This window comes from Equus quagga, unplaced genomic scaffold, assembly GCF_021613505.1.
Source record: "Equus quagga isolate Etosha38 unplaced genomic scaffold, UCLA_HA_Equagga_1.0 HiC_scaffold_1695_RagTag, whole genome shotgun sequence".
Taxonomy (NCBI): domain Eukaryota; kingdom Metazoa; phylum Chordata; class Mammalia; order Perissodactyla; family Equidae; genus Equus; species Equus quagga.
In genome coordinates this window covers 4,412-13,871 of record NW_025792847.1, presented here as the reverse complement: position 1 = coordinate 13,871, position 9,460 = coordinate 4,412, and the positions used below count along the sequence as shown (strand labels likewise).

The 9,460-nt window shown below is 39.2% G+C and overlaps 1 long non-coding RNA gene across 1 annotated transcript in view; it reads left to right on the top strand.

Moving 5' to 3' along the window:
- The first annotated feature begins 1,966 nt into the window (after positions 1-1,966).
- Positions 1,967-9,460, top strand: part of LOC124232020 (uncharacterized) — an 8,288-nt gene continuing 794 nt past the window's right edge. The window contains exons 1-2 of the long non-coding RNA XR_006886748.1: positions 1,967-2,125; positions 9,067-9,451. This is a non-coding gene — a long non-coding RNA (uncharacterized LOC124232020). The remainder of the gene's footprint in view (positions 2,126-9,066; positions 9,452-9,460) is intronic.

Here is a 9,460-nt window from a genome sequence, read left to right as displayed (position 1 = left end):
GGCTGCTGCGATGCTTCCTGAACGGAGAGGGTGGTTTCAGAAGACGGGGTAGGCTGTGTTTCGTGTGTACAAGTCCCAGAGTTAGTGTTGAATCCGGAATGGGGGGGCCACGGCCCAGGGAGCATTCAGAATCAACCAAGTCAAAGTGGAAATAAGTAAACACAACAAAAAACCAGAAGTTTTGATAAGCAACAGAATCCCAGATAATTTTAGAGTCAGCAGTTCGGTTCTGTGGTCTGGGCGATGCCATGGGCTGGACCGTTCTTTAGGCCCCCCGTGATCTGTGGTGCTTCAGAGAATGTGAAATGGAGGATAAAACGGAGAAGCCAGCTAGAGGAAGGCTTAGGATTGCACAAAACAGTGTGTTTTTTTAAAAGAAATATCTACTGAATTGGTGTGATTTAAATGTACTGACTTAAGTGACCACTCTTGTTGATTTGAAAACTGATATTGGTTAGTCTTGGCCTATGGTGTTAAGTTGTAACAAGGCAGGAGAGAAATGTGGGCTTGGCCAGAACGCGTAACCTGCTGTGGTTTCAACGCTGTACCACAAGGTGGCACCAACTTCACAAACGGCATTAGCCGCTTAAGGAACTTGTGGCGACACTTGAAGCTCTAAATCGTATAACCAGCAGTTCTTCAGTAAAATCTTACTAACATGCCCTTATTTTCTTCTTCTGTTGATATTTCTTTTTCCAGGAACTGAGGGCCAGAGAGGTAACCATTTTCCCACGTATTGAGGTAAATCAATTTGTGGAACCTGATGTGGAAATTATTTTATTCAGTTCAGTTAATTCTTAACTCTAGAATTTTTTCTCAAGGAGCTACTTTTTTCATCTAGTAGAAATTTTACTCAAGTGACAATAGATTTAAAGCTTTTCACTGAAAAAAAAAAAAAGCTCAGTTCCCTTTCCATTAGATTTCCAGTACAGTGTCCTCTCTATAGCATGTTTAAAGTTAAACAGGAGAATTTAATTACTCTTTCTCCTTTAGGAAGCATCAGCCTAGGGAAACCTCCCTAATTTTAGCTATTTCACTTTTAGCTAACAGTTCAGTTAATATTTAGTTATTTTTGTAATTGTTCTTGTTTGTGTTTCTTAGTTATCAAATTAGATTACTCTAGAGGGTAGTACTGAGTTTCTTTAACTCCAGTTAATCCCTGAAGACAAGGACTGTTAAATTAATCTCTGGAAAATGCACTTCAACACTTGAACTTAAAAAAGAATTTAGAAAGGGGCCGGCTCAGTTGCAAAGCAGTTAAGTACGCACGTTCTGCTTCGGTGGCCCGGGGTTTGCCGGTTGGATCCCAGGTGTGGACATGGCACGCCTTGGCAAGCCATGCTGTGGTAGGCATCCCACATATAAAGTAGAGGAAGATGAGCATGGTTGTTAGCTCAGGGCCAGTCTTCCTCAGCAAAAGAGAAGGATTGGCAGCAGATGTTAGTTCAGGGCTAATCTTCCTCAAAAAAAAAAAAAGAAAATTTAGAACTCCCCTTGACTTAATTATTTATATTTACATGTGTGTATGAAGGACAGGTGGATTTCATAAATATACGTGAGGCTAATGTTTCCTGCTATCCCAGATTGCTCTATCTGTGATCCCTTACAACTCTGATTTTAGTGGCATAGGAAAGAAAAATCTGTTTTTTTATCAGATGAGGTAATGAGGAGAAATCATTACCAAATGAATATACTGAATATTTTCTAACATACCAATCTTATAAAAATTCTTTATTCCATAGCCCATTATTAGAGATAATAAAATTGGTAAGAAAGTAGTTTCCACACCATGTTTGTTTATTTTTAATGTTGGTTTTCTCACTTTAGCTAGATAAAGTACCTTTCTGTTCTGGGTTGTTATTCAAATAGTCAGCAATAGGGATCTCATCAAGATGGCTGTGTAGGCAGACTCTGAACTCACCTTCTCCCATGAACACAGGCAGGTTACAACTATTCTTGGAAAAATTACCCCAGAGAGAGAACTGAAAACTGGATAAAGATAACCCCTACAGCAAGGGACAGTCCTGACTGAGATGGAAGAGGCAGAAATTCCTCTCCAGAGAGAAAAAAGCCACCTTCACAAGCCACAGAGCTTCATAGCCAGTGGAATGGGAGCCACCCTAAGGTACGCAGCCCTCCCTGGAGAAGTGGGGACCTTACTGGGGGTGCGTTACATCTATAAGCATCCTTCAGACTCAGCATAACTGAGATGACTCATACTATCTGCCTTCTAGCTATTAACTACAACAGGGAATACCCCTAGAAAAGCTACTGGACATAAGCTGAAAAACCCAGCTGTTAAAGGGCCCACACACAAATTCACCCATCTCAGAGCAACTTAAAACCACCAGAAAGAGTGGGGCACAGTCCTTTGGTGAAAAGAGACTCACCTCGTAGGCTCTGGGTGCATCTCAGTGAGAGGCGAGCCCTTTCTGGAGACTGAGACATTGGCAGCAGCCATTGTTGTGACCTAGTACAGGGGTGCTTACACAAATGCCGGCAGATGCAATTGGAGTTCTTCCCCTGGCCTGTTAGCCCAGGGGTCTGCCACACCCACTAGAGTGCAGATTTAATCCAGCTCAGCCAGGGCAGGCAGTCCACCCTAGGGACTGGCCACTCCCAGTAGCAAGCCCTCAGGCTACTTGTCGGCCTGCATAGACTGGGTACCTCGATCCTCCACAAGCAGATGCATGTATCTGCCTCTGTGAGGCAGGGCCTGTGTGAAGACTAGGTGAACTGTGGGGGGTGTTGGTGGAGAGGTGGGGCCTCTGCAGTGGGGTGACTGGGTACACTCCAGGGGATCGAGAAGTGTGCACGGGCCAGGACTGTGTTGACAGTGTGTGTGGACCTGTGGGGGGTGGAGCTTATCAGTGGCAGAAGACTTGTGCTTCACAAACAACCACAAAGGGGATTGGCCCCACCTTCCAAAGCCTGAATCAAATGAGTACTCCCATGCCTGGGGCCAGCCCCACTTGGCTACAATCCTAAGAGAGCTAACAATAGCCTTGCAGGCCTGAGGCCTACAGTAATTATAATTTCCTGAGCAACCAGCCACACTGGGTGCCTACCCAATTAACAGGAAAACTGCAAAAGGAGTGTGCTATTAGACCTTGTAGCCACCAGTGCTAGGGCTCCCCAAACCTGACATATAAACAGCCAGCCAGGGAGAGAAAGCCTAGACTCCCTGGGTACCTGCAGTAAGAGCAACCCTGCCCCAGCAGAAGGACACATGTAGCCCACACAGGGGTCACTCCTGAAACATTTCGACTGGTGATGAGAGGGAAGCATACTGCTGGGCCTCAAAAGGCATCCCTTACATAAGGCCACTTCTCCAAGATCAAGAGACATAACTGACTTACCTAATACATAGATATAAGCACAGAGAAAGAAGCATAATGAGGAGGCAAAGGAATACATTCCAAGCATGGGAACAGGCCAGAACCCCAGAAAAAGAACTAAATGAAACGGAAATAAGCAATCTGCCTGACAAAGAGTTCAAACAAAATCTCATAAGGGTGCTCACTGATTCTGCAAGAAGACTGGATGAACATGTGAGAATGTCAACAAAGAACTGGAAAATATAGAAAAGAACCAGTCAGAAATGAAGAATACAATACGGGAAATGAAAAATTCTCTAGAGGGACTAAATAGCAGAGTAGATGATACAGAAGAATGGATCAGCAAGCTGGATGAAAGACTAGAGGAAATCAGCCAAGCTGAACAGATAAAAGAAAAAAGAATTAGGCAGAATGAGAACAGTCTAAGGGAACTCTGGGACAATATCTAGTGCACTAATATCCATATTATAGGTGTCCCAGAAGGAGAAGAGAGAGACAAAGGGGCAGAGAATCTATCTGAAGAAATAATAGCTGAGAACTTTCCTAACCTAAGGAAGCAAATAGACATCCAAGTGCAGGAAGCACAGAGAGTACCAAACAAGATAAACCCAAAGAGGCCCACCCCAAGACACATTATAATTAAAATGTCCAAAATTAAAGATAAAGAGAGAATCCTAAAAGTGGCAAGAGAAAAGCAGCAAGTGACATACAAAGGAAAGCCCCTAAGGCTATTGGTGGACTTCTCAGGCGAAACCCTACAGGCTAGAAGAGAGTAGCATGACTTATTTAAAGTGCTGGAAGGAAAAAAACCTACAGCTAAGAATACTCTATCCAGTAAAGTTATCATTCAGATTGGAAGGAGAGAAAGAGTTTCCCAGAGAAGCAAAAATTACAGCAGTTAATCACCACATAACCAGTTCTATGAGAAATGCTGAAGGGAGTTATTTAAGTGAGAAAGAGAAGACCAGAAATAGGGATAAGAAAAGTATCAAAAACAAAAACAAACCCCAAAACAGGCAATAAAATCACTCATAAAGGCAAAAATACAGTAAAGGTAGCAGATCAACCACATATGAAGATAATATGAATGTTAAAAGACAAAAGTACTAAAATTACGTATTTGAAGGTAATTTCGTAGACACACACAAAATAAGAGATTAGATATGATTTCAAAAACATAAAATGTGGGAGGAGGGGAGTAAGAGTAAAGCTTTTAGAAAGAGGTCAAGCTAAACAGACTATCAACTCAATATAGATTGCTATATACATAGAATATTATATGGGCACCTCACAGTAATCACAAACAAGAAAACTATAATAAATAAATAAGTAATAGGAAAGAGATCAAACATATTACTAAAGAAAGCCATCAAACCACAAGGGAAGAGAGCAAGAGAAGAACTAAAACACCCAGGAAAAAAAATAACAAGATGGCAATAGACACATATTTATCACTAGCTACTTCAAATGTCAGTGGACTAAATGCTCCAATCAAAAGGCATAGGGTGGCCAATTAGATAAAAAAACAAGACCCATATATATGCTGCATACGAGAGACACACTTCAGACCTAAAGGCATTCACAAACTGAAAGTGAAAGGATGGAAAAAGATACTCCATGTAATTGCAAAGAAAAGAAAGCAGGGGTAGCAATACATATATCAGACAAAATAAACTTTAAAACAAAAACTGTAACAAGAGACAAAGAAAGGCACTACGTAATGACAAAGGTAACAATCCAATCCAACAAGAAGATATCTCACTTGTAAATATCTATGCTCCAAACACAGGAGCACCTAAATATATAAAGCAATTATTAACAGACATAAAAGGAGAAATAGACAGTAACACAATAACAGTAGGGGACTTTAACACTCCACTTACAGCAATGGATAGATCATCCAAACAGAAGATCAATAAGGAAACATTGGCCTTAAACGAAACATTAGACCAAATGGACTTAGTAGATATATATAGAACATTCTATCCAAAAATCGCAGAATACACATTCTTTTAAAATGCACATGGAACATTCTCCAGGGTTGATAACATATTAGGTCTCAAAACAAGTCTCAATAAACTTAAGAAGATTGAAATAATACCAATCATCTTTTCTGACCACAAAGATATGAAACTAGAAATCAACTACAGGAAGAAAATCAGAAAAACCACAAAAATGTGGAGATTAAACAAAATGCTACTGAACAACAAAGGAATCAATGAAGAAATCAAAGGAGAAATCAAAAAATACCTGGAGACAAAGGAAATTGAAAATACAACATGCCAAAATCTATGGGATACAACAAAAGCAATTCAAAGAGGGAAGTTTATAGCAATACAGGTGTACCTCAACCAACAAGAAAAATCCCAAATAAACAATCTAACAGTTCACCTAAAGGAACTGGAAAAAGAAGAACAGACAAAACCCAAAATCAGCAGAAGGAAGGAAATAGTAAAAATCAGAGCAGAAATAAATGAAATAGAGACTAAAAAAAAACAAGAGAAAAGATCAGTGAAATCAAGAGTTAGTTCTTTGAAAAGATAAACAAAATTGACAAACCTTTAGCTAGACTCACTAAGAAAAAGTGAGAGAAGGCTCACATAAATAAAATCAGAAATAGGAGAAATTACAATGGACACCTCAGAAATACAAAAGATTATAAGAGTATACTAGGAAAAACTGTATGCCAACAAATTGGATAATCTAGCAGAAATGGATAAATTTTTAGAATCATAAAACCTTCCAAAACTGAATCAAGAAGAAATAGAGAATTTGAATAGACCAATCACCAGTAAGGAGATCGAAACAGTAATCAAACACCTCCAAAAAAATAAAAGTCCGGGACCAGACGGCTTCCCTGGTGAATTCTACCAAATATTCAAAGAAGCGTTAATACCTATCCTTCTCAAACTCTTCCAAAAAATTGAAGAGGAGGGGAAGCTTCCTAACTCTCTATGAAGCCAGCATTACCCTGATGCCAAAAACAGACAAGGACAACATAAAAAAAGAAAATTACAGGCCAATATCACTGATGACCATTGATGGAAAAATCCACAACAAAATACTAGCAAATTGGATACAACAATACGTTAAAAAGATCATACATCATGATCAAGTGGGATTTATTCCAGGGATGCAGGGATGGTTCAACATCCGCAAATCAATCAGCATGACCCCAGATTAACAAAAGGAAGAATAAAAATCATATGATCATCTCAAAAGACACAGAGAAAGCGTTTGACAAGATACAGCATCCGTTTATGATAAAACTTCTAAGTAAAATGGGTATAAAGGGAAAATACCTCAACATAATAAAAGCCGTATATGACAAACCCACAGTTAATATCATTCTCAACGGAGAAAAACTGAAAGCTGTCCCTCTAAGAACAGGAAGCAGACATGGATGCCCACATTCACCCCTCTTATTTAACATGATATTGGAAGTCCTAGCCAGAGCAATCAGGCAAGGAAAAGAAATAAAAGGGATCCAAATTGAAAAGGAAGAAGTGAATCTGTCACTATTTGCAGAGGACATGATTTTATATGTAGAAAACCCTGAAGAATCCACTAAAAAACTTTTAGAAATAATAAGTGAGTACAGTCAAGTTGCAGGTTACAAAATCAGCATACAAAAACCAGTTGCATTTCTACAAACTATTAATGAAGTAGCAAAAAGAGAGATTAAGAATATAATCCCATTTATAATTACAACAAAAAGAATGAAATACCTCCAGTAAACTTAACCAAAGAGGTGAAAGATCTATACACTGAAAACTATAAAACATTGTTGAAAGATATTGAAGAAGACACAAAGAAATGGAAAGATATTCCATGCTCTTGGATTGGAGGAATTAACATGGTTAAAATGTCCATACTGCCTAAAGCAATCTATAGATTCAGTGCAATCCCTCTCAAAGTTCCGAGAACATTTTTCGCAGAAATAGAACAAAGAATCCTAAAATTTATATGAAACAACAAAAGACCTCAAATAGCCAAAGGAATCCTGAGAAAAAAGAACGAAACTGGAGGTATCACACTCCCTGATTTCAAAATATACTACAAAGCCATGGTAACCAAAATAGCATTGTACTGGCACAAAAACAGACTCAAGGATCAATGGAACAGAGTCAAGAGCCGAGAAATAAATCCACACATTTATGGACAACTAATTTTAGAGAAGGGAACCAAGAACATACAATGGAGAAAGGAAAATCTCTTCAATAAATGGTGTTGGGAACATTGGCCAGCCACATACAAAAGAAGGAAAGTAAACCATTATCTTACACCATGCACAAAAATCAACTCAAAATGGATGAAAGACTTGAATGTAAGATCTGAAACCATAAAACTTCTAGAAGAAAACATAGACAGTACCCTTTTCGACATTGGTCTTAGCAGCATTTTTTCAAATACCATGTCTGACCGGGCAAGGGAAAAAATAGAAAAAATAAACAAATGGGACTGCATCAAACTAAAAAGCTTCTGCACAGGAAAGGAAACCATCAACAAAATGAAAAGACGACCTAACAATTGGGAGAAGATATTTGCAAACCATATATCAGATAAGGGGTTAATATCCAAAATATACAAAGAACTCATAGATCTCAACAACAGAAAAACCCAACAACCCAATTGAAAAATGGGTGAAAGATCTCAACAGAGATTTCTCCAAAGAAGATATGCAGATGGCCAACAGGCATATGAAAAGATGTTCAACATCATTAGCTATCAGGAAACTGCAAATCAAAACTACAATGAGATATCACCTCACTCCCTTCAGAATGTCTATAATGAAGAAGACAGGAAACAGTAAGTGGTGGAGAGGATGTGGAGAGAAGGGAAACCCTCATACACTGCTGGTGGGAGTGCAAACTGGTGCAGCCACTATGGAAAACAGTATGTAGATTTCTCAGAAAATTAAGAATAGGTCTACCATATGATCCAGCTATTCCACTGCTGGGTATTTATCCAAAGAATTTGAAAACACGAATGCGTAAAGATACATGCACCCCTATGTTCACTGTGGCCTTATTCACTATAGCTAAGACTTGGAAGCAGCCTAGGTGCCCATCAAGGGACAAATGGATAAAGGAGATGTGGTATATATACATAATGGAATACCACTCAGCCATAAGAAGTGATGAAATGTTGCCATTTGTGACAACATGGATGGACCTTGAGGGTATTAGGCTAAGTGAAATAAGTCAGAGGGAGAAAGTCAAATACCATATGACCTCACTCATAAGTGGAAGATAAAAACAGTGACAAACAAACACATAGCAACAGAGATTGGATTGGTGGTTACCAGAGGGGAAGGGTGGAGGGAGGAGGGCGAAAGAGGTGATTAGGTGCATGCGTGTGGGTATGGGTTGTAATTAGTCTTTGGCTGGTGAACATGATGTAATCTACACAGAATTCAAAATATATTACGATGTACACCTGAAAATTATATAGTGTTATAAACCAATTTTACTGCAATAAAAAAAAATAGCAATAAGTGCGATGAGTCCACTAAACCCATACTTTGGTTATTACTGGAATATAGAGGCCCTTCAAATGTTTCTTGAATGAATAATTGTTTTTCAGTAGTGTTTAGATTTTTTAAAAAACAGGGCTTAGTAAGAATGGAGAAGAGCATTTACTATGAATAAATGAATTCGCTTAAAATAATGATTTTGTTTCTAATGAAAAATGATCAAATATGGTATCTTTTTCTTGTTTCCCCTAGATTGGAGTCATTCGTGGAACAGGCCTGGATGATTCAGAAATCTTAGAAGGAAGAACCGAAAAATATGTGGATACTCCGTTTGGCAAGGTTAATCTCCAGTTAGTGGAGAGAAGCTTTTTCCTTTCTCCTTGCTGGCTTGGTTTTTAAGTTTAAAATTTATAAAAAAAAAATCATAACTGCTATTGTGTTGGCAGCCCAGGGCTGCCTCCCCCAGGCTGAGAGGGGCCAGCAGTCCCGGCACTGGGTCCCACCAGCTGAGACAGTGGCCCTGAGGATACCTGGGGCATACGGTAGAGAACGTGGCTTTTGAACGTGTGCACTAACTTCTCAGCTTCTGTCCCTGGAAACCAGATGCTCATGCAGACACAGCAACGGTACTTTTCAGGTCTCTGCA